The sequence below is a fragment of the Megascapheus bottae genome, chromosome 9 (genome assembly GCF_031878675.1).
Source record: "Megascapheus bottae isolate mThoBot1 chromosome 9, mThoBot2.hap1, whole genome shotgun sequence".
Classification (NCBI taxonomy): Eukaryota; Metazoa; Chordata; class Mammalia; order Rodentia; family Geomyidae; genus Megascapheus; species Megascapheus bottae.
This window is the reverse complement of record NC_143517.1, coordinates 22,311,960-22,338,803: the sequence shown is the minus strand read 5'-3', so window position 1 is coordinate 22,338,803 and position 26,844 is coordinate 22,311,960.

The window sequence follows — 26,844 nt, the reverse complement described above, 5'->3', positions numbered from 1 at the left end:
CACACCCCTTTCTATCATCGAGCCATGTCTCTAGCCTGGCTTTGTACTCAGGAATTTGGAGATGGAGAATCAAGGACTTTTCTATCTAGTCTATCTTGGGACAATGATCTTCTAGATCTCAGCCTCATGAATAGTGAGGATTATACTTGCGAGCCACTGACGGTCAACAGGTTTGATCTTGAGAGTTTCTTTTCAGCTACAGTGATAAATATAACCTAATAAGTCAGAATGCATTCCAAATAAAAGCTAATATGTAAAGCCTTTATTGTTGACAAAGATACCAAGACTGTTCACTAGGAGAGACATTTCAATAAATTATACTGGATTATCTGAATAAACATATGAGAGCAATTAAACCTTGATGCCTTCCCTCACATTACATACAAAATTAAATTGAAATACCAGTAATCTAAATATAAAATTAAAATTATAAAAATGTCTAGAATTAAAGAAAAAAGTCATTACCATCTCAGAGTAAACAAATTACTTAGCACTGGATTCTTTTTCAATTTTTTTCTGAATTGTAAAATTAAGAGCTTAACTAATCAGAAGACACAGTTAAACGTATGAAAACATCCAGGCATCCATAGGGGGGTAATATTTGGAATACATAAAGAACTCCTAGAAATAAGTAACACATGGTCTAATTATTAAAATAAGTACAGGAGATGACAAGCCACCTGACATATGAAACTTAAGAAGCTGATAAGTACATAAAGGACTCTCAGTATCATTAGCCATTAGGGAAATGGCAAATACAACTGCAATTAAGTACTATTTCACATCCACTAGGGTGGCTAAAATAAGTAAACTTAACAAAACCAAATGTTACTGAAGATAGTGGGCAATTAGAACACACAATCACTGCTGGAAGAGTGTAAATTGATATAACATCTTGGAAAATCATTGTTAGAATTCTTTTTTATAAATACCAAGATAAATGAAAACATGTGTTCACCCAAAAAAGTGCTTGTACAAGAACAAGAAATTGTAATTTTCAAAATTACCAAAACTCATGTCCAAATGTCTATCAACAGAAGAGCAAATAGCAAACTGCATCATACACATATAATAAAATACCCTTTAACAATAAAAAGGATAAACATATGAGATACAACATCTAAACATATAATATATAGATATATAAAATAGAATGTGTTATAGAATATGTGATATATAAGGGTACTTATAAACATAAATATAATATACTATAAATATTGTATGAAATTCACAAATGAGCAAAATAAATTTATAGTTTCTGAAATCATGACAGTGGCTACCTAAGAAAAATAATGTCTGGGAAATGCTAAGGCCAGGAAATGGCTCTCTATCATGGAGAAATTATACTTTCAAAACTCACTGAATTATACTCTTAACTTCTTTATATAACACTGGTGTAAATTTTACCTCTCTTATTTAAAATGCAGAAAAACACTCCTCACAATATATGTGAATTAATGCACCTTCTATCTGGCAAATATCATGTAACCCTTTTACTAATTACAATAAAAAAATTTTAAAAAAAGAAAAAAAAAAGAAAAACACTCCTCAACCAGTTGACATTTTTAAGTTAGTACTACAGAAATTTTTCACTCATAAGAAATAAGAATAATAACCATCTCTCAGCTTCAATAATTACCAAACTTTATGCCACCTTCCTGAAGTAGTTCTGTTAATACAAAGATATACTGACATATGAAACAAAATTAATTGAATTAAAGGCACTTGGAAAATAAAGGTCAAAAAAACCCTGTGATACCTCGTTATCTGATATATTTTCTATATGCTTAATTAGTTATTTGAAATTGGATAGGGAAGTGGGGGAATCAAGATGAGCGGGGGGGGGGGGGGGGGACATGGGGACCATGACATGAGAAAGGGTATCAATGTTTGTGAAGTAATGCACCTTCTATATGGTGAATATAATGTAACTCTTCTATTAATTACAATAAAAAATATATGGAAAAAGAAAAAAATCTGTGACAGAATGTTGATATGTGACTATTCTCTGTCTACCATGTTAAACTATTAATTTATGTCTAATTCACCTACAGAAAATAATCAGTTTTTAACTCCAGCTGCTTTCTTATTTAAGAAGCTGAAAGAGAGCCATGTGGAAAGGTTGACTTTCTTATGTAGATATGATGTTTCTGTGTTGCTATTGTTTGTTTTTACCTAACGTGGAGATTGAACCAGGGCCTGACTCATGCTAGCCAAGCACTCTATCTCCGAGCCACATCCTCAGGCCTGCTGCATTCTCAAGAATTAATTCTGCAGGTTCTATTAAATTCACAAGGCTTTGCTACCATCACCACCAATTCTAGAGCTTTCTATCATATTCCCCTCCCCTCAATGCAGTTGCCATTAATAGTCACTCCCCACTTTTCCCTCCAGCCAGCCCCTTCCAATCACTATACCATTGCTGTGGATTTGCCTATTCTGGACATATTACTTAAATAGAATCAGGAATATGTGATGGGGTATGCCTTCTTTTACCTAATCTAATACCTTGAAAACATGTCATAAAGAAGCATGAGGCACACCTATACTCTCCTTACTGGATGAATATTATTCTACTGCATGGATATGTCATATTTCAAATGTATGAATCTGGCGTAAAATAACTGTTGAACTAGATTTCACCTCATCTTTTAAAGTAAAGCATAATTTTTAAGCTTTTCCAAAACTAAAACTTGACAAATGCCAAATCCCATTTTAATCTGCAAAACAGGTGCTGAAATGGCAATTTCAGGAAGTTTTGTATTATAAGATAAATCGTTGCCAAAAGAACAAGGCTTGTCATGCTTTCTTTCAAAGGATGTTTTGTGGTCTGAAGAAAGAGATACTTAATGCTCTCTGGCTTGGTTTTCAGAACCCATCACAAACAGTTCAACATTTCTACTTTACAAATTCCAGATCTCTCTCAACTTTCTGAGCAGCCAAAATAGGCATCATAATAGTAACACAAAAAGGATTATTTTTCCATTGCTTTATTATTTTCTGCTGATCATGTTACCTCAGGAAATTCTTATGCAGGCTTTTTTGTGCGTTATTTGCATGCTGAAGTATAAAGGAAAAAGAAATGAGTTTCTTGAAAGACTCCAGGCCATTTGGGTTGCAATCATTTCTTAACCCACAGCCTAGATTGTGGTCTTGTGATAGGAACTGGGACCTCCAGGGTGGAAAACACACAAAGATACTTCTCTTCCAATCAGCTGAGTCAAGTGAGTGTTTGCCATTTTGTTGGGCAGAGTTATTCAAATGTGAAGCACTCTCGAGCCTAAACATAAGCACTTTTCCTATAAAGGATAACTCCTTGAAAACTCCCTTCAAAATCTTTCCTAATGCTTCTGCTTGACTCCTTCCTCTGCACCACATATTGACATGCCACGTTAAAGAGAACAGCTAAGACTATCTTTGTTTTTGTTTTGTTTTATTATCTTTAAGTAGTTGTACAGAGCCATTTCACAAAGCCATTTATTAATACAATGCCTCTAGATTAATGTCACCCCCTCCACCATTTTCACTCCACTTCGACCCTTGCTTTCCCTTACTTTTGTTAATTTTGTGCTATACACCCAGAATTCTTGACTGCATTTACCCTTCCTTCCCCTATTCATTTGCTGATATTATCTATGATTCACAGTTGTGTCTGGTTTGATATCTTTTCAAACATCAATCTGTAAAGACAATAAAGTATTTAAATTAAAGTATTAAAGTATGCAAATTGCATAATGATTCTTAGAAATTATATTTTATGATGTCTTTTCCTGAGCTAACATTTTTTTCAACTAATGTAGAAGAGTGAAAATTAATAGTACAAGTAAAGTCAAACTCTTGGTGTTCTAGAATAATTAAGAAAGTATGATTAGTCTTGCTTTAAGTAGCATACAAATTAGAAAATGTGTCAGTATTAGTACCAGGAAGAAATGACAAATATTTCAAAGAAAATATAGTCACATATAGTAAAAATGTGAGCTACTCAATCACAGAAATATGAGTGTATTTCTGTACATTTCTAGAGCTGGCTTCAGCTGTCATACTAAGACACTGTGAAAGGGGCTGCTAAATATAGTAATGGGAATTTTTATCTTATCTTACCTTTTTTATGGTATCGACAATTGCACTCAAGCAAGGCCTCATGCTTTCCAGGAAGGCACTCCTTGCCTCTAATCCAATATGGGAGTTCTAAAGTGGAATTAGATAGTTATTTCATTTTTATTTTATTTTATTTTATTGTAAAGATGATATACAGAGGGATTACCATTACATAAGTAAGGTAATGGGCTCATTTCTTGTGGAATGTTGTTACCACCCCCCATTTTTCTACCACTATCCTTTCCCCCACCAAAAGTAAAGTTCAATTTCAGCTTAGTGTTTTGTGAGTATTACTGTTTCATTGGTTCACCCTTTGTCCTTGTTTCACCGTTTTATTATTCCCCTTCCCTTCCCTAAATCTGATAAATTTATATATAAGACGCAGGGTACCAGAATAAAAAACAGTGACTACAGGAGATAAAGGGAGGGGAGGGGAGGGGAGGGGAGGGGAGGGGAGGGGAGGGGAGGGGAGGGGAGGGGAGGGAAGGGAAGGGAAGGGAAGGGAAGGGAAGGGAAGGGAAGGGAAGGGAAGGGAAGGGAAGGGAAGGGAAGGGAGAAAGGAGAAAAGAGAGAAAGAGAAGAAAGAAAGAGAAGAAAGAAAGAAAGAGAAGAAAGAAAGAGAAGAAAGAAGGAAAGAAAGAAGGAAAGAAAGAAGGAAAGAAAGAAGGAAAGAAAGAAAGAAAGAAAGAAAGAAAGAAAGAAAGAAAGAAAGAAGAAGGAAGAAAGGAAGGAAGGAAGGAAAGAAAGAAGGAAAGAAAGAAGGAAAGAAAGAAAGAAAGAAAGAAAGAAAGAAAGAAAGAAAGAAAGAAAGAAAGAAAGAAAAAGAAAGAAAGAAAGAAAGGAAGGAAGGAAGGAAGGAAGGAAGGAAGGAAGGAAGGAAGGAAGGAAGGAAGGAAGGAAGGAAGGAAGGAAGGAAGGGGAAATCAAGATGAGTGGGGGGAGGGTTGGAGGGAAATGGGGACCATGTCATGAGAAAGGGTATCAATGTTTGTGAAGTTATATACCTTCTATCTGGTGAATATAATGTAACCCATCTATTAATCACAATAAAAAATATTTTTAAAAAAAGAAGCTAACAAGGATAAAGAGCATTTGATTTTTCAGTCCATTCACTAAGCTCCTGTATAGATTTCTAGTAGATTTAGGACCATTGTGAATACATACACAGTCTCTAAGTCATTGAACTTAAAAGAGGATTCTTTTGTTTTGTGTTCTCCTTTAATTTCATTGAAAGCCACAGTTGCAATTAAATTTCAGTAAGAAAAAAAATCTGGTCAAATTTGCAAGGGAAAATGAAATAGCAATTCATGTTCAGGCTAAAGTATAGCAATTATGCTGTAGATACCTTAATCATATTGTTTGGATAAATTAACTTTTCATGGTTGTTTAATTGACTTAGAGTCATCGTATGACAGAACTAGTTTACTAGCTAGATCTATATTAGCCAATGGTATTTCTAGACAAATTTGATGTCTAGAAGTGTTCATTATATAGTATTATTCTGGGTTCGTTATGATTTTGAAATAAGAATTTTTGCACTCATGAACTAGGCATGGGATATTTAATGATGCTGCTTTTTACAGTGTATCCTTGACCTTCCCATCATTTCAGAGATAAAGGAAAATGAAGTCTGTCATGATGGATTGAAAATGATTGTAAGCGGCCGGGAGTTTGGCCTAGTGGTTGAGTGCTTGCCTAGCATGCACGAAGACCCGGGTTCGATTCCTGGGTACCACATACATAGAAAAAAGCCAGAAGTGGTGCTGAGGCTCAAGTGGTAGAGCTCTAGCCTTGAGAAAGTCCAAGGACAGTGCTCAGGCCCTGAGCTCAAGGCCAGGACTGGCAAAAAAAAAAATGATTGTAAGCTTAAACTTATTTAAAATGAGTTTAAATTCAGTTGAATGGGTAAATGAGATAGCTAACACTATAATAGAAGAGGCTTTGGATATTGTAAAAGTCATTTAGATAAGGTGTTGATCATTTTATATTGGTTTTCTCTATGTTGCCTGTTGAAAGTGAAACAGAACTGAAGGCTGCATTATCTGTTCCTGTATATCAGAATACATCTTGGGTTATACTGTTCTGAGTGCTGCTTATGATCCTATACAGATAATATACTTTATACAGTCTTTTAAAAGAAAAAAGAAAAAGAGGGGGGGGAAGGGGAAGAGGAAGGAAGGGAGGGAGGGAGGAAGGGAGGAAGAAAAAGCAAGGAAGGGAGGGAGGGAAGGAGAGAGGGAGGGAAAGAGAAAGAGAAAGAAAGAAAGAGGGGGAGGGAGAAAGAAAGAGAGAGAGAAAGAAAATTCTTACAGTACATTAAAAACAACATCAATTAAAAAAACACCACTTGTTTCCATATCTTGGAGTTCATTGGTAACAATTTAGTATACATCTAGAATATATACCTAGTATATATCTAGTAGAATTATATACTTTTTAAGAGAAGCAAAACAACTAAATCCAGTAAAAAAAAAATAGTTACAATAGATAGTTTCAACACTTAGCTGTAAAAGTATTTTGTTTCTGAATTCTAGAGTATTCTATTTCCTTGTTTTCAATTTTAGATACATGATGAACACCTTCTCCTTGCCTGGAAGGAGAAGATAGTATTAGGTTACTTGTAGATGATCCCCCAATAAATGGTGTTATGATTCATTACAGTTCAGGGTGGATCTCCAAAGGACATGCTGCTGACTACGTCACTGAACTTGACATCACCAAAATACAAAAAAAAGAAAAGAAAAAAGAAAAAATCAAAAGAAAATTTGTTTTGACACTGAAGAGATTTGGCAGCATATCTCACTATTCTGGAAAATCTTGAAACCCTGTCAAATTGAAATTTTAAGCTTTTTCTTGAGTAGCAAATTTTGCTTCTGATAAAAACTGGAGGTTTCACACCTATGTATATTCCTGCTCTATCCATCATAGTCACAATATGAGAACAGCCCACCACAGAGAAATGGATGGAGAAAATTTGATAGATAGATAGATAGATAGATAGATAGATAGATAGATAGATAGATAGGCAGAATGTGATTTTTCTTTATTCAGAATAACATGAAAAATAGGGTACAGTGGCTCACACCTGTAATCCTAGCTACTCAGGAGGCTGACATCTGAAGATCAAGGTTCAAAGCCAGCACTAGCACAAAAGAACCTGAGACTCTTATCTCCAGCTAACCTCTAGAAAATAGGAAGTGGAGCCTGGCTCAAGGGTAGGGTAGGAGCTTGGCTCAAGCCTTGAGCCGAAGAGCACAGGGACAACACCCAGGTCCAGGGGTAAGGCGGTAGCCTTGAACTAAAGAGCTCAGGGACAGTGCCCAGGCCAAGTTCACGCCCCATAACCACCCCCTCAAAAAAGAGGAATCATATATCATTCACAGAGACACAAACGGTACATGTTTTCTCACATCTGTTAGGTCCAAATTATAGACATATATGAAGTCATTTTTCAGGACTGTGCATCTATACATAAACATACAGGCTAGAGTATGGAATATGAATGCAAGGAGTCCAATGGTGTAACTAACTCCTTCCAACACTAATAGTTTAACAAAATGAAAACTAGGAAGATGAAATGTTTTTTCAGGTGACATAAGAGGTCAAGGGGAGAGGAGCAGACAAGTGGAGGGAGGTGGGAAACAGTCATAATAATGAATGTACATACATGAAAGTAGAACCCCATACTTTGAGGAAAAAGGCTAGATTGGGAGAGATGGGGGAGAATGATGGAAGGAATGACATTCATGAAGATGCATTGTGGTGCTAAATAATTAAACCCAGGGCTTCATGCATGCTAGGCAACGACTCTACTGCTAAGCCATGTTCTCAGCCCATCTTTGATTTTTTTTAAACAGGCAGTAAAGTATATACCTGTCCTTTAGATGTTCTCAGAGATATGAGATACTAGCCCTGATACAGTATGCAGTCCCATTTAAGTATTTTCCTACTTTATGTGTTAAAAGAAGAATTCCAATTCATTTAAAATAGACTGCTTAACACTTTTAATTCCAAAAATCTCAGGCACAAAACAGTAAACCAACATACGTTTTGCTTCACAATCTTTTCCCCCCTTTAATTTTGGATGGCTTTTTCTTACATTATGTAGAACTGGAAATTCTACAGATCTTTAATTGAAATAAATGTGAGCAAAAAACAAGCCTGAAGTTATTTAGTTGTCCAGCCATCATTGTCTAGTTTCTCTGTTTAATTCTTACCCGCTTCACTGACCACAGCTACCTCTATTGGCTCATTAATAGCTCCTTCTGAACTTGTGTTATCCTCATACACAAATGAGGAGTTCCACAAGCATGGACAACCCAGAGTTTTCATGCAGACACCTTTCTTAATCTCAAGAAATTATCTAGCATCTTGTCTCTTGGGTATCTCAAATTGTTACAGTATCTCACTTTGTTATCTGATATATTGAATTTATTTGTATTTGGTTATTTGAAATTTGATAGGGAAGGGGGGAAAACCAAGACGGGGGATGGGTGGTTGGGGGGGAGGGTGATGGGTACCAACACATATGAAAGGGTATCAATGTATGTGAATTAATGCACCTTCTATTTGGCAAATATCATGTAACCCTTTTATTAATTACAATAAAAAAATTATAAAAAAATAAATTAAAAAAAAGAAAAAAAGAAAAAGGCTGGAAGTGATGCTGTGATTCAAGATGTAGAGCTCTAGCCTTGAGAAAAGTGCTCAGGCCCTGAGTTCAAGCCCCATGACTGGCAAAAAAAAAAAGATCCTCCTGCCTTATTAAAAAAATAAATAAAAAAAAGAAATTATCTAGCATCTTATGCACATTGTACTGTGTTGTGCATTCATATATTCTCTCTATGCTTAACCAGCCTTTACCTTGACAATAGATTTGTGTTGGCAGCAATAAGACAGAGACAGAGAGGGAACAAATCAAATTCAAGAATGTAAGAAATTTAACTTTCTTCTTTATTTTTCTATAATTAGCTTTCTGCTTTAAGATCCCTTTCCCCAAACAGAGGATATAAAGTCTTGATCAGTATAAGGCCTAATCCCCCTTTGAATCCTTCAATTATTTAGACTAGTTTCTTCATTTGGTATCTGAGATTGTTGACTCATTCACTATTAAAGGGCGTTTTCACAGTGAGTAGAGCAAAGGACAGCATTTCCCATGAACATTATTACCATGTGTATGTGAAGATACAAAATTGTGGCGGGGCACCAGTGGCTCACACCTGTAATCCTCACTACTCAGGAAGCTGAGGTCTGAGGATCACTGTTCAAAGTCAGCCTGGACAGAAATGTTCATGAGACATATCTAATAAATCACCAAAAAAAGCCAGATGTGGAGCTGTGGCTCAAGTGGTAGGGCACTAAGCTTGAACAAAAAAAAATTCAAGGGTAGCACCCAGCCCCTGAGTTCAAGCCCCAGGACCAGCACAAAAAAAGAAATGAAAATGTCTAGTCATTTTACTCAAACTTCGTTGAAATTGAGTGCTTCTCACCTTAAATATATTGTACAATCTAAAGGTAGTAAAAATTATAAAAGAAGGTAAATCCACTACCCTCATTTAGTTAGAATGGGAAGATTTCCTCCAGGTTGATGTATGATTGATAAATAAAAATTGTATGTACTTAAGGTGTGAAATATGCATATGCATATATATTGTAAAAATAATGGCCATTACCAAGTGAATTAACAACTCCTAACTTCACGTGGTATCCTGTAACTAGTTTCCACCCTGCATCATCTGTAGTCTAACTACAGATTGCAGTCTCACTTAAGTATTTTACTTATTTGATGGCAGAAAATTACCTCTGCCTCCTGCTACAATAGCAACAGCTACACCTAGTCTGCGCAGATCCATCTTCTGCTGTACTGCAAGGGATATTGACTTTCCTGAAGCCTTTGACTTACAATTTAATCACTGTTTAATTTTACAGGTTCATTTAAGAAATGGGAGCTGATTCTACCTGGTTTGTGGTGGGCAAAGACCAGTAGTATAATAATCACTGAAGAGATTCTAAACATTTCTTGGAAGTAAAGGGTTTCTGTATCAAAATTTTAGGAATTAAAGGTTTTAAGGATTTCTACATCAAAATTTTATTTTCCTTCTACCAAAGAGCTCTGCTCCTTGCAAAACTCAACTCCAAAAACCAAATCCGTCGGGGTCCTTCATCCCCGGTCCCTCTCTACTAGTAGGGGGATGGGAAAAACACACACTGACCAGGCCAAGGAAGGGGCCCAATGTCCTCCCTCACCCAGCTTTCTAACTCAGGAGCATGAACAGAGACACCACGCAGCTTCATCAAGGCAGGAAGATCTTTCTCTCTTTATTCCCTAAATCCCTCCTCCTTACCGTTGGGTGAGGGAAACCTATCAGTATACAAGATGGACAGGACAAAGAGGTCCACATGTTTTATCCCTACTACAAGCCTCAGCAGAAAGTTATTAGACCTGGCGTTACTCGGCCCTCAACATATCCCCCGTTTTTATCTTAAAGACAAAACTTAGGATTTGTGGGGCTACCACCATATTAGATCAGCTGTGCCTGCCTTGGGTGTCTCCAAGCTCATTCGTCTTCTTACCCGTCAAAGGATCACCAAGTTCTTTTTACTTGTCTCCTGTCTTAGGTCTATAAGCTAATAGCTGGGACTTTCCCGTCTTTGACTACCAGCCGTCTATTTAAGCAAACCAGACTTGAGGGGATGCACCTATTTTCATGGGAGCAAACACCTGTCGCATTAGCATTCACTTTCTGCGTTGACTTTGTATTATTTTAGGCAAGCAATATCAGACATATTACAATTATAGCGCATAAAAACAAATCCAAACTGATCAATCCTGCCCATCTTTGATCAAGTCCTAAAACAGTCTCTAGTAAAGATAGTGGTCTTCAGCGACATTGATAGGGTCGTCACTGCTGCATGGATTCATTTGGGTAACCGTACTCATAGAAGTCTTCATCTTGACCGACATGCTTCTGAGCCTCCATTGTCTGACGTATCAGTGTCTCCAGCACCCATATGGGACTGTCAGCATCCTGTGGAAAAACACAAACACTTCCTCATCCCCACATGAGGACAGGGTCTGGTCCTTTCCAGTTTCCAGAGAGAATATCTTTCCACAATACTAAAGGTTTATGACTTCTAGAAGGATTAAAATGTCTATCTCATTTGAAATTTGATAGGGAAGGGGGGAAAACCAAGACGGGTGGGGGGTGTGGGGGGGGAGGGAAATGGGTACCAAGACATGTGAAAGGGTATCAATGTATGTGAATTAATGCACCTTCTATCTGGCAAATATCATGTAACCCTTTTACTAATTACAATAAAAAAATATTTAACAAGAAAAAAAAATGTCTATCTCCTGCAGAACGTTCTTCAGCATCAAGAGTTAGAAAGTTCAAAGTGCTTTAAACCATTGTTCAAAAATGACTCTGGTCCCTTCATTTTAAGGGGGTTATGGGCGAAGATCCATTTTCTGTAACTTCTTCAAGCTGACTCAGGGGCATTGTCTCTCTCCACACTGTCCACACAGGACCTCGGCCCCCTCGCCACACTGTCCACACAGGACCTCGGCCCCCTCGCCACACTGTCCACACAGGACCTCGGCCCCCTCTCCACGCTGTCCACACAGGACCTCGGCCCCCTCTCCACGCTGTCCACACAGGACCTCCTCTATGGGTTTTTTCAGGTTTCTCTGGTTTTTCAGTCTTTTCCTTAGGTTTGGGAGAAGTTTTTGGTTTTTCTTTTTAAGCACTCTCATGCCCTTTCATGCCTTTGTTGTGCCCCTTTCGTGCCCCACATTGGGCGCCAATATGTCGGGGTCCTTCGTCCCCGTCCCTCTCTACTAGTAGGGGGATGGGAAAAACACACCCCAACCAGGCCAAGGAAGGGGCCCAATGTCCTCCCACACCCAGCTTTCTTACTCCGGAGCACGAACAGAGATGCCACGCAGCTTCATCAAGGCAGAAAGAACTCTCTCTCTCTCTCTTTATTCCCTAAATCCCTCCTCCTTATATTGGGTGAGGGAGCCAATCAGTATACAAGATAGACAGGACAAAGAGATCCACGTGTTTTATCCCTACTACAAGCCTCAGCAGAAAGTTATTAAACATGGCGTTACTCAGCCCCCAACACAAATCCATGTGCCTCATGCCTATAATCCTAGTTGCTCAGGAGGCTGAGATCTGAGGATCCTAATTGGAAGCCAACCTGGGAAGGAAGTCCCTGAGACTCTTTTCTCTAATTAATTCCTAAAACCTAGAAAGGAAGCTATGGCAGAGCAATAGTTTTGCATTACAAATGCCAGGGTAGTGCCCAGACATTGAGTTCAAGCCCCAGGGCTGGCACAATAAAAGAAAAACTCAGCCCCAATTTTGATTCATACTAAGTCAAATAGTTACTTTCAGTTCAATCAGTTGTACATCTAAAAGCATAATTTACAGGAAAAAGTCATGGGAGAAGAGTGTAAGCCTCAAGTCCACATTCCAGAAAACAATAATTTAGTATAAGATGTGAACTCCAAAATAAGTCTTCTATAAGTAATGTATTCTGTGACATAGGTCAGATGAGGAGACAGCATCTGTCTGCTTTTCATTAAAGTTTAAAGAGTTCCCCCCTTAGAATCAGCATAATTGGTTGCATTTTGAAAACATTCCCAAATATTTCCCTGATTCTTGACTTCCTAGGGGTGATTTTAACTCATTAATATTTTTATGCTAATACTGAACCACAAACTGGAGAATTTTCTCTCACTGGTTTTATAAACCACTGGCAACTTTCGAGGCCTACAAACACTTGCTTCAATATATTTTTAAAGGTTACTATAAACTTTTATATTATAGCCTAACAAATTGAGGGAAATATGCAGAGGAATCAAAGAATTGATTAACAATATTTGGGAGATGCAAAGTTGGATTGTTTCTAAGCATCTGTTTTCGAGACTCAACATGAAAACCAGGACAACCAAATTCAACATTTACATGCCATGGAAGATTCTTATTCCTAGATTGGAAGCTAATGAACATGCTGATTTGTCTAGGGACCCAAGATAACTCATCTATTTTGCATGGCTCTGTCCAGATAGCCATACAACCTACATTAGCTACATGATTTAAAATTCAGATGTTGTCCAGGAATTTTTACAACTGTGCAAATTATTCATTTTATGAGTCAAGGTTTTCATTTGAATTGGGTGGAGTTAGAAGCTGAGACAGACATAGACTTGGAAATAATTTCAGTTCTTTCATCACTCTGTATTTTGACTCTGAATTGACAATAAATAGATACACCTGTTTTCCAATGAAATGTTTTTCTAGACCTTTTTGAAAAAAGTACAGTTGGCTCATGATTGTAAGCATACCTAAGGACTTATATGTATGATGTCTTTTGTCACTGTATTCTTATGTTACAGAGTGAAAGTCCCTTACCTTTTTATTATCACTCAATATCTTGGGTTCAATGCTATATCATAGTTTTTTTAAAAAATTTCCAAGAAGCAATTTCAAACAAGGAGTTTGCCATCCCTGGGGCTTAAACTCAGGGCCTGGCCACTGTCCTTGAGCTTTTATGCTCAAGGCTAAAACTCTACCACTGAATCTACAGCTCTATTTCTACCTTTTTGGTGGTTAACTGGACTCTCATGGACTTTCCTGTCCAGGTTAGATTTGAATCATAATTTTCAGATCTCAGCCTACTGAGTAGCAAGGATTACAAGCATGAAACATCAGTGCCAGGCCCAGTTATATTGTTTTCAAGAACTTATTACTCAAACTATATTCATGTATGTAAAATGGAAGTGGAATTATACAAAAAGGACTGTTATTTAACAGATAGCAGATGTATCTAAGCCCTATTCCCTGAGTTTCTTTCTGTTAAAGATTAGCATTCTAGGCCAGGAGTTTAGCCTAGTAGTAGAGTGCTTGCCTAGCATGCAGGAAAACCTGGATTCAATTCCTCAGTACCACATACATAGAAAAAAGCCAGAAATGGTGCTGTGGCTCAAATGGTAGAGCTCTAGCCTTGAGACGGCTCAAGGACAATGTCCAGGCCCTGAGTTCAAGGCCCAGGACTGGCAAAAAAAATTTTTTAAAGATTAGCACTCTATCATTTGAGCCACAGCACTACTTCTGGCTTTTTCTGTTTATGTGGTACTAAGGACTGGAACCCAGAGCTTCATGCATGCTAGGCAAGCACTCTACCTCTAAGCCGCAGTCCCAGCCATCAGATGTATTTTGAAAGCATTTAATTTAGGGAAGCTTAAAAAATTGTTGAGCTGATTTTTTTTAAATGGACAAAAACTAAAATATAAAAAACGGGCAAAAATTATATGCATTATAAAAAATCATAATTATTAGGAACATTGATTTAGTTTCAATTTTGTTGCAAGATAAGCACTCTACTTTTATATGAAATAACCTTAAACTTCTGAGTGAAATCATTTACACATCTCTGCTAACTCAACTAAAGCCTGACAATCTATCAAAAGACAATAGGAAAAACAAGAATAAATTGTGGACACACTTACCATTGGAAAGGTTGAGCATAAAAGTCTGATTCTCAATGAATAGTTGACTCAAAAAGTTTTGGGAATTGTATCCATGTCTGATAAAGAGGAAAAGAGATGAAAACTCATGTTTTCTATGCCTGGAGCTATTCCAAGCCCCATAACAAATTTTTCTATACAATAGATTTTACCATCCAGTGACATTCAACTTATTACTTCATTTGCTTTGTTAAATACTGACAATGTTCATTTATTTCATGAGAGCAGTCTCACAGCAGAGTCCCGTGAGCATTCGAACTGATGGAAGCAGGTATAGTCTACAGAGTTTAATGAACTTTTACTGTGATATTCATGGAAGAATAATAAAAATGAGCACAGAGCACAACCCAACCACTAATTAGAGCTCAGGTTTAGGAAATCTCCATGGCATGTATGTGAACGACCAAGTAGAATACAATGAACCCAGAACTGGCACAGCATCATCAGACCAGGGAACTGAGTAGTTTCTCACTAGATGATAGACTATGAGTTAACAGGGGACCGGTTAACAGAAATACGTTAAATTGGGTGAGTTTGCAAGGCACAGGTGGTCCACACCTATAATCCTAACTACTCAGAGGCTGAGATCTGAGGATCCTGGTTCAACACCAGCCAGGGAAAGAAACTCTGTGAGACTCTTATCTCAGGTAAACTACTCAAAAAGCCAGAAGAGGTTCTGTGGCTCAAGTGGTAGAGGGCTCACCTTGAGCAAAAGATTAGGGACAGAGCCCCCACCCAAAATTCAAACACTAGGACTGGCAAAAGGAAAAAAAGAGAGAAATGTGTGAGCCAATATTCCAGAAACAGAAGCTGCCACGGTAATTTATAATCAGAAGTGGTGAACCACCCAGGTCTTAGAGCCTTTAACTGGAATAACCAACTCACATGGCTCTTTCTTTAAGGGTAAAAATGCTAAATCACTGACAAATGGAATTAGAACAGAAAGTCAAAAAATGATCAGGTTAAGACTATGGAAAGCAGTATGGGGATTCATCAGACTAAATAAACATAGAGTTTCCCTATGACCCAGCAATCTCACTCCTGGGCATTTACCCAAAAGTTGAGAAACAAAGGCATACTAAAGCCATTGGCACTATTTACCATAGTGAAGATATGGAACCAACCCAGAGGCCCCTCAATAGATGATTGGATCAAGAAGATGTGGTACTTTTACACAATGGAATTCTATGCTGCCATCAGAAAGAATGACATCGCCCCATTTGGAAGGAAATGGAAAGACTTGGGAAAAAAATCATATTAAGTGAAGTAAGCCAGACCCAAAGGAATATAGGCTTAAAGGTTTCTCTCATTTGAAATAATTAGTACACATCTAGGACTCTCCTAGCAGAGGATTACAATAACTCAAAACCTAGCTACATAAGGTCATATGGGATGAGACTAAATGAAAGGATCTCTAGGATATGGAAATAAGAGCTTTATCTTCCATGATTGTTGTTCTTAATGTACTATGTTATTTCTTTTCTCTTTTTTCCCCCTTACGGTTAATCTCATTGTTATTGTGTATGAATTTATTACTTGACATAATATATATATGTGTGTTTGTTTACTTGTTTATTTGCAATAGGAAAGGGAAGGGGGAAAACAAGATGATAGGGAGAGATTGGGGGAGGGAAATGAAGACAAAAACCATGAAAGGGGGTATCAATGTGTGAGAAGTAATGCACTTACTGCCTGGTGAATGTAACTGTAACCTCTCTATACATTACCCTGACAATAAAATTTTTAATGATCAGATTATGATTGGAATGAATGAAGTATTCATTTTACCAGTTCTGGGGCTTGAACTCAGGGCCTGAGCACTATCCTTGGGCTTTCTCAAGGCTAGAGCTCTACCACTTGAGCCACAGCACCACTTCTGGCTTTTTCTATACATGTGGTACCAAGGAATCAAACATGGATCTTTGTGCATACTACGCAAGCACTCTACCACTAGGCCAAACTCCTAGCCCTCGAGTGAGGTATATTTATATTGTTACATTTACCAAGGAAACACCCATACATACTTCATTGAGGCTTGTCCTCTTATTATAGGACCCATGAGCTATCAGTTGTTGTATCTCAATCCCCCATCCCAGACTTTATAGCTTTAATATCTACAATTTTATTACCATTCTACTGCTCAATAATCATGGCTGGAGTAGGTTGGGCTCAGTTAACCCTTTTCTAGGTTAATTTTTTCAGGGAGTTGCTATGACTTCCCTGCCTGGTATAAATTCATGTAGTTCACTTTCTAAAAGGTGCTGCTAGCTGTGGGAGGGATCACTAGTCTCCATCAAACCAACATACACTCCTTCACCAGTAATAACAGTGCAAGAGGAAAAGGTCTATTGTATAAGCATTTTATTTCTAGCCTTTGTTTGTTGCACATTGTTTGAGTCCCATTGGCCAAATCATATTACATTTCAGGTCTGTAATCTGTGTAGGAAAGACCCACACACAAAAATAAATGTAGAGAAGCATGATTTGTAGATAGCCATTTCTGTAACAGTGTGCCACAGAAGAGCTATGCTCAAGAGAATCAAAATACTATCCAGGTAGCTAAATAGAGTAAGTATAAATAACAGAACAAACTGCAAATGCAATTCCTTTTTTTATATAATTTATATGTGAAAGTTAAAATAAATTCCTGACAATGTGATGGCTCTATATTAAAAGCAATCAAGAAGTTATCTGCTTGTGGAGAAAAATAATAATCATAAGAGTCATAGAAAGATATCCAAGTATTGGGAAAGTCTAGTACATCCACTATCCACAAATAGCTTCCCATCCCTGAATCTAAGACCTCTTCCAGGAAAACAGCAATTGGTTTCAAGAGTAATACAAAACAGTTATTCAAGAGTGTCACATTTCCAAGTATGACTACAGTATGCAGAATTTGGAATATTACTAGCAAGAACATTCAAAATATAGCTGGTCTAAGTGTAATGTGTCATCCTGCACTGGATCTGAAAACAAGCTCTTCACTCAAAGGCTCAAATGAATCTTCACACTGAAAAAAATTAAGTCTAAGTCTAATATATTCAACCTTCAGGTCTATTCAGTGGACATGCTGGTAAGATATAAAGAAAGTCTACAGGCTAATTATTGGTAGTATACAAATGTTGATTTTCTCACTTTGTCTCCTTTTTTAGTGATTATGTAAGAAGTTAACCCTAGGGGAGGCCAGGTGAAAGTGATGCAGAAACTATACTGCCTTTGCACTCTTCCAGAAATGTAAACTCATTCTAAAATGTGTTATAAAATACATACATGTAGTAAGTAAACTGTGTGTAGACATACATGAATAAGTGAACTAAAATGACTAAAAGCAACTGCAGGTACTGGGAATATTGCATAATTAACACACTAACTTTTGGAATAGAGAATCGCCAACCAGGGAAGAACCCAAATAGAATGCAAGACAGACTGAAGGACTGAAAAAAAAAAAAGAGTCTGAATCTGGAGCCAGAATGACACTGAATTAAAACATTGAGAAAGAGGAAAAGAGAAAAGGAGGCTCCACGAAAAAGTAATGGTTCTTACCTACAGCCATCAACAATACCCTGGAGACAGGAGGTAGCTAACCCTTGAGTAATGTAACAGATATGAATAGGATGCATTTTGTTGTACGGTGAGTTGTATCTTTCACATATAAAGATTCTGTTATATACTCTGTTCAAAAGCTGAAGTGATTCTATTACTAATCACATAAAATCTTAAAAAGAATTTTTTATCTGAATCATTGACTGATACGCCGACAGTTACTGTCTGAATGACACCCTCCCAAGTCATAAGTTTCCAAGATGAGTGCTTTATTCCATGCACCCACAGTATCTACTTGCTCTTCCTACACTTTCTCTGTATTAAATCAACTCTGTCACTGTAACAAAATAGCAGACATAATTAATTTCATAAAGAAAAGAAGCTTATTGTAGTTTACAGCTGCATCGCCACGCTTGCTTTTAACCTGTCCTGACGCAACACATCACTAGGGAACGCATTATGGCTGAGGCTCATTTATCTCACAGTAGCTAGAACACAAAAAGGAAGAAGTCACAAAATCCTCAAGGACACTTTCAAAATAATGTAACTTCCTTCCATTAGGCTTATTGTTTTAATATACTTTTTAATATATTTTTATTGTATTGTAAACATGATTTACACAAGGGTTACAGTTACATAACTCAGGTAAAGAGTACAATTTTTGAACATTGTCACCACTTCCTCATTTTCTCCATTTCCCCTCCCAGTGCCCCCTGTGATTTGTGTAGTTTATCTTCAACATTTGTCTAGGGAATATCACGACTGCTTTTGCTCATCCTTTGTCCCACCATTTCTGTGCTCCCCCATCCTCCTCCAAACAGATAAATGCAAGACAAAAGGTACAGAAATCAAAAAGCAGCAACAAAAGAGACAAGAAAAACAAAAGGCAAAATAGCAATTTCTTTGGAGTTCATTTTGATAGACATCATTTTATATGATCATATGCACATATTTATTAAGCCTTTGTGATCTTCCTGTGGTCTCACCGTGTGAATGTCTACTTCTGTATAATTTATCATGTCCAAGTATAATGTTTCATCTGTTATCATCCAGTGTGTTTACTTGTAGATTTATAGGCACATTCTAGTTACAAAAAATGAGGGAAAGCATGCAGCCTATGTTTCTTCACTTAATATAATTTTTTTCTACATCTTTCCATTTCCTTACAAATGCCACAGCATTTCTGAAGGAAGTATATAGACTTCCATTCTTCACACCACATTTTTTTTATTTTCTTTTTTTTATTGTCGGGGTAATGTATGGAGGTGTTACCGTTAAATTCACCAGATAATAGGTGCATTATTACTCACACATTGATACCCCTTCTCATGTTTTTGTACCCACTTCCTTTCTCCACCCCCTTCCAATCATCTTGTTTCCCCCCTTCCCTTTCCTATTTCAAATAAACAAATAAATGTATATACAATATACTAGGTAACAAAGTCAGATACAGTCACAATATGAGATTAACCATAAGGGAAAAAAAGAGATGAGAAATAACATAGTACATTAAGAACAACAATCACACAAGATAAAGCTCTTGTTTCCATAGCCTAGAGATCCTTTCATTTAGTCTCATCCCATATGACCTTATGTAGCTAGGTTTTGAGCCATTGTAAGCCTCTGCTAGGAGAGTCCTAGATTGAATTGAAACTTCCTAAGATCCAGAATCACAACAAATCAAATAAAAACTAGATAAATTGGATTGCATCAAATTGAAGAGTTTCTGCATGGCAAAGAACATAACCAGCAAGATAAATAGAAAACCTACAAAATGAGAGAAGATTTTTAAAGTTTAGTGCATCCAGGAAGAAAGCAATGAGAAGAAAACCCATAGGAGACAGCTAGTGGAGCGATGGTTATTGATTTATTTAGTGAAATAGAGAATAACAGGGTCAGAGTAAAAGCCTGGCTGGGTGGGGAGTTGAAGAGACCTCTTTCCTTCAAAGGCATTGTGGGAAATATGCATTAGCAAATGGTGCAAAGATCCAAACTCAGAAGAAATTTTACGCATATTTGAATTCATACGTTCATTCAAAACTACAAAGATAGCCAGGCACCAGGATTACTTGTAATCCTAGCTACTCAGAAGGCTGAAATATGAGGATTATATTTCAAAGCCAGCCTAGGTAGGAAAGTCCATGAGCCTCTTATCTCCAATCAATTACCGGAAAAGAGCAGAGAGTGGAACTGTGTGTGGCTCAAGTGGTAGAGTACTAGCATTGAACAATATAAGCTCAGACATTGCTTGGGCCTTGAGCTCAAGCCCAGGACAAGTACAAAAACAAAACAAAACAAAAGCCTACAAAATATAAAACAAAGGCTAATTACCTTTGGTCATCTTCTGTTGCCACTGACATATTTATGTATGTTTAGCCTAGCTCCTTAGTTGGATTCTACTTTTCTGCTTTTGCTACCCTTTCCCTCTCTAAGACTTGTATTGTGGCCAGATGCTGGACTAGAAGATCACAGAATAGTGATGATGCTTAAATTTCCTCAAACAAATTAGACCTAAAGTAAGTTATATGAATGTAAAAGGGGACTGTTTTGTGAGGGGCCATTAGAAGGGGAAAGAGTGATATAAAAGTGAAGAGGAGGAAATATGATCAACATACTTCATACAAATGTATATAAATAGAATGAAACTCAATAAATTACATACAAAGGTGAAAGTGAGAAAATAACAGAGGGTATGAATTTGATCAAACATCATTATATCCATTTATGGAATTATCATAATTAACCCTTTAAGAACATTTAATATACACTTATCTAAAGAAAAAAGATAAGACTTAGCAAGAGCAGTTTACAATCAATATATTCATAATAAAATGAAAAAATCTTCTGTGCTCTGCTATCCTATGAGTCATAGGTGTCCAGGAGAGCCATGATTAAATGAAAATAGAGTCATAGTGACTAGTCTGGTAAAAAGCAAACACCGTCCACAAATTACTTGCCAAAGAGCAGATCAATTGTCATATCTCCTAGCCAGATTGATTGGCCACAGTAGAATCAACTGCCCTGCCGTCATTTCCCAGCAGAGAACTGAGAGACAACATCATCTCCCCTTGAGGAATGACACCACTCACTGGATTTACCACAGTGACCTCTTACAAATTGACACCCTCAAGGCAGAGGTTGATCTGGGCAGTTGGCCTAAGTATAGCTTGGACAAAATGGTTATCATCCAATTCACTGCTAACTCTTGGTCAGGAATCTCAGCTTTTCAGATCAGACACTTTTTTAATTTTTTGAAACAGGAGAAAACATGTCTTTCTTGATAATCATCACAAGAGTGACAAGGATTCATTCCTTGTGCCAAAGAGTTTGTGTAGGAACCAAATTATGTTCCTGATTGCTTCCCCTTTATTTTTCCCTCACAGTGTGATTAATCTCAGTTCAGAAGGAAACAGAGGTGGCAAAGTCCATAACAAAAAATATACAAACCTAAGAAAGCAAATAATAAAAATAAAACTTAGAAAAGAAAGAAAAAAATTGTATTATAACCACTACTGAATAGCCTAAAGCATTAAGTCATTTCAAATATTTTCACATTTCAACCTGGGAAATAAAGCTATTCTGTTTCACATATTTTAGACTAGTTTATATGTTTACTTCTGCCTCTCCCCTATACCAGCCATAGGATGAATTAGAAGCTTTGTCACTGCTCCCTGAAGAAGAGTAACTGGAAGCCAAGTGCTGGTGTCTGCATCTGTAATCTTATTAATAATTATTATTGTTAATCTCCTGCTGTGCCTAACTGGCAAATTAAACATTATCATAAGTATTCCTCTGTGGATTAAAACCAGTCCATAGAGAGTTTGGTACTGTGACAGTTTTAAACATCCATTGAAGTCTTGAAACAGATCAGCCAAAAATAAAGAGGAACTACTTTAATTCCCTTACAACTAAGTGCTTTTTTTTCTCTTATGGCCTGTAAATCTTAGTTTCTCCTTGACACCTGTTTAACTTTCTGAATTTGAGAACAAATGAATTTAGTGACTTCTGAAATTCCCAAGATAAAGCTATCCAAATGTTACCTATCCTCCATCCTTTTCACACTGTCTGGAATTACTGTGTGCCTTCAGTGTGCTGCATTTCCCTAACCCACCTTTCACATCTCTTTAGTAAGAAAGAGTACAAGAGGGTGTAAACCTGAGAAAAGTACATTACATGTATGTTTAGAAATACAATAAATCCCTATGTACAACCAATATGTGCTAACAAAAAAGATGGGGCTCAAGCAATAGTAGTGTAAAAGCAATATATTAAAAATAAAATTGTTCATAAAAAATCTGTGCTAGACAAAGATTTACAATAGAAGAAAGTCTAGAGACATAAGGCCAAATAGTATGACACTAAATGTAAGGGCCTCCAGGATAAGGAAACAAAAGCCATATAATGAGTGACTGTTGTCCTTAATGTACTATGTTATCGTTCATCTCTTTTGCCATCCCTTGGTTATCTCATATTGTTACAATATTTCACCTTGTTATATGATATATTTTACATGTGCTTAATTGGTTATTTGAAATTGGATAGAGAAGGGGGGAAATCAAGATAAGCGGGGGGCGGGGGGGAAATGGGGACCATGTCATGGGAAAGGGTATCAATGTTTGTGAAGTTATGTATCTTCTATCTGGTGAATATAATGTAACCCTTCTATTGATCACAATAAAAAAAATTTTTTTTAAATCTGTGCTAGTCAATAGAATTCTATGCTGCTGTCAGAAAAAACAACATCACCCCATCTGTTAGGAAATGGAAAGACTTAGAAAAAATCATATTAAGCGAAGTAAGCCAGACTCAAAGGAACTTAGGCTCAATGGTTTCCCTCATTCATCATAACTAGTAGAAACCTTGGGCTCTACTAGCAGAGATTTGCAATAGAGCAAAACTTTGATACATAAGGCCATATAGTATGAAGCTAATTGAATGGACCTCTAGGATATTGAAACAAAAGCCATATAATGAATGATTGCTGTCCTTAATGTGCTATGTTATCTCTCATCTCTTTTGCTGTTCCTTGGTTATCTCATATTGTCACAATATCTCACTTTGTTATCTGATATATTGGATACATTTGTATTTGGTTACTTGAAATTGGACAGGGAAGGGGGGAAAACCAAGAGGGGGGTGGGGGGCGGGTATTGAGGACCAAGACATGTGAAAGGGTATCAATGTATGTGAATTAATGCACCTTCTATCTGGTAAATATCATGTAACCCTTTTATTAATTACAATTTTAAAAGATTAAAAATAAAAAAATAAAAAAATCTGTGTTAGTATATTACACAAGTCATAAAGTATCTAAAGGAGACATATTTATCTTTGTTATTTTTGCAAAATTCTTGAAATACATTTTGCATGAATCATTCCCTTTGGTTAGCTACAGTCTATGTTTTAATCCATCCAATGAGTCTAAATCTCACACATGTCTAATTACCTTATTACACAATTGGTATTGTAAACATGTTCTATCGAGTTTTGTTTTCAAAACTTTGTATATATATACCAATATATTTAACTGTTTTAAAAAGATTCTGCCTTGCCACAGGCCAAAAGAAAGAGACCAAAAACCATGGTCTGAATCTCAAAACTGAATCAAAATAAATCTTTCCTCTTTCTTAGTTGCTTATTGGGTATTTTGTTACTAACACAGGCTACAACCAAAATATTATAGGCCATGTGGCTTATAAACAACAGAAATTTATTTCTTGCAATTCTGGTATCAGCTATCAACAGACCTGGTGTCGGAGAGAACCTGTTTCCTGGTTTATAGGTAGCACCCTCCTCATTTGTGTCCTTTTCACATGGTTCAAGGGACAAGGTAGTTCTTGAGGGTTCCTTTTTGGGAGATAAGATTTTGAGGGTTGAATCAGGGCCTTACACTTGCTAAGCAGACACACTTCCATTCCTTTTTGCTTGAGTAATTTTTCAGATAGGATCTCACATAGTGTCATAGCTGCCCTTGAACCACTGTCCTCATACTTCTGCCTCCCACATAGCTTGGGTGACATGTATGAACAACTATGCTGAACTTGCTTTTTCGTGTTGGATCTAATGTTTTTCCCGGGCTCGCTTGAATCATCATCCTCCCAATCTCCACCTCTTAAGGTGCTAGAATTACGGGCATGACCCATGGCACCCAGCTGTAGGCCCTTTCTATAAGGGTTCTTGTAACCATTTATGGTGAGTCTGTCCCCATGCTTTAATCATGTCCCAAAAGGCTTCACTTCCCTGCACCGTCATTTGGGGAATTAATTTTCAGTCTGTGTGTGTTGGGGAGACACAACCACTCAGACCTTCACTGGAAAAATACCTAGAAGAATTCAACTATCCACAGCAACATGCATTGAAAACTGCCACAAACACACAAAAATAGCATTGTTGAGTTGCAAGGAAGAATTTTCTTAATTCTATCGGCAAGGAGGAGAAAGAAATGAAGCTAGTTCCCTCTCTTCCTCACATCTATTTCGAAACATCGCAAGCATCCAGTGTGAAAATTAAGCTTGGGAGATTTTAGTTGTAAGGAAGTAGGAAAGGATTATAAAATGTGAACCACCAGCTGGGTCTACATAGAAGTGTAATTTAGGCAATTTTGGTTCAGGAAAAGTTGATGCTGAAAAGTTGAGGAAAGGATAAGAGTAAAGTCCAAGATAGAAATAGAACATTTTAGGGTTATGCTCACACTTTGATTTTAAGAGAAAATGTAATAGTTTATATAATTATTTGGTGGTCTAGTCCAGGTTTCCAGCAGACAATGAAGACAATGAAGAAAGGAAGAACAGGGGAATCAAGCTTCAATTCCCAAAGTGTCATGCTCTAGAAATTGATACTCCTCTCTGAGAGTTACAATTCCTTTCCATTCATGGTATGCACACACATTTTCCTTGTATATTCTGTTAAGAAAAGCCCCCGAATTTCACAACACATGTGATAATTTATCATTGCGAACTAAGAGCCCAAAGAAGTTTTTCAAGAATACCAATGACAAGGAAGTATTATGTCAGCAAACAAAATCATATTATGACAACTCTAAAAATAGGTAACTAAAATATTCCTTTGTAGCCAATGAGCAGCCATTGCTCTAAGTCACCTTCATCTGAGAGTTCATTGTAGCCAGCTATTGATAAGTATTATGTGGAAGCTTTACTCTAGCTTTGGATTTTATTAGTGTCAACTTGAACCATTACTTGTTACAAGCCATTGTTCACTGTTGGAATCCACAGTAGAAAGAAAAAGAAACATGGTGTTGAATTATTACATAAACTTCACCATCATCAATAAGCATCATCAAGCAAAGAAATAATTGTAAGAGGGAAAAAAACCTAAATGAATCATTAAGAAAATTGCTGAACACCCTACTCAGTGGCCTCAAAACTGTCCCCAGGCGGAAAGCTTTTTAAATGTATGTCTGTCACTGTAAAAACAGCTTGCCAAGACTTTCAATAACTAAGCTGTTCTTTCAGGCAGAGCCCACGTTTCAAATCAGATTTTCATGGTATCACAGAGTATTATGTTAATTCCAGCCCTATGAGAAGGGCATGTGTGTTTATAGGGCTTGCTCCAAAGTAAAGTCTCAAGCACAGAAAATAAACAGTGTTCTGAGTCACTGTTTATTTATCACTGCTAACTTAGAATTCATTAAATGGCACTGACTGTCCTAGACTTTAATTTGAGCCACAAATATTCTCCAATATCTTGCCATGTTGCTGAAAAGACATGTGTACCACACATTTTTGCCTCATTTACCTTTCAGCATGTAAGAATTATAGTTCAGCAGTGATTAGAAACAGAATTTAAATTAAGACAAGTCAGGTGAGTGTCTTCAATGACCCAGGGCCTGGGAAGCTGGCTGGGGCTGCTGGGGGGGGGGGGGAGGGTGTTTATGCCAAGGGCTTTATATGCCTACAGTGAAATGGTATAAAAGTCTATGTAAGCTTCCGACATTTATTGATTCCAATATATTTTTGGCTCCTTGGAAAATGTCCCATGTGGAAACTTTCACAATTCAGAATGTCTCTTCAGACATCTATTCTTTGCCAGAACACACCATTTGGTACCCAAATAGTTTGCCTTAATGTTCTCCATGTTACATTAACAACTGGTCTCCAGTGCTAAAGGATTGAAACTCTACTCCTTTGGACATATTTTGTCCTTCAGAGACTCACTCTTCTGTTTATTCCTCAACCTTTTCCCCTTTGCCCAATGTCAGGACTTACTATAATGCTTCAACTCTATTTGAAGGCTAGTTTAGTAATTTTGAAACTAATGAGACTCTCTAGTCACTTAAATGGAGTATTTACAAATCCAAGAGAGAAAAAAAGCATGCCACAGTCTAACATGGGTGGTGTTAAACTTTAATTTGATTTAGCTTAAAAACTCTGACTCTGTACCCTCAGCTTCCTAAACACGTCACCAATAGGTGAAGTAAGGCAATGGAGGAAAGAATTCTGACATGAGTGCAAAGGGCAAATTCTCCTTAGAAATCAATTGACAATGTCAATAGGCAGGGTCTTACTTCAGAATAGCAGTGACCTTTGAACAGTGCTGCAGTATAGTAGCAATGAATTTCACCTCTGTAGTCAGGCAGACTAGCTAAATGGGGTCTTCCTCCAAACTGAGTAGCTATGTGACCTAGGTTGAGTGCCTTAACCTTCCTACAT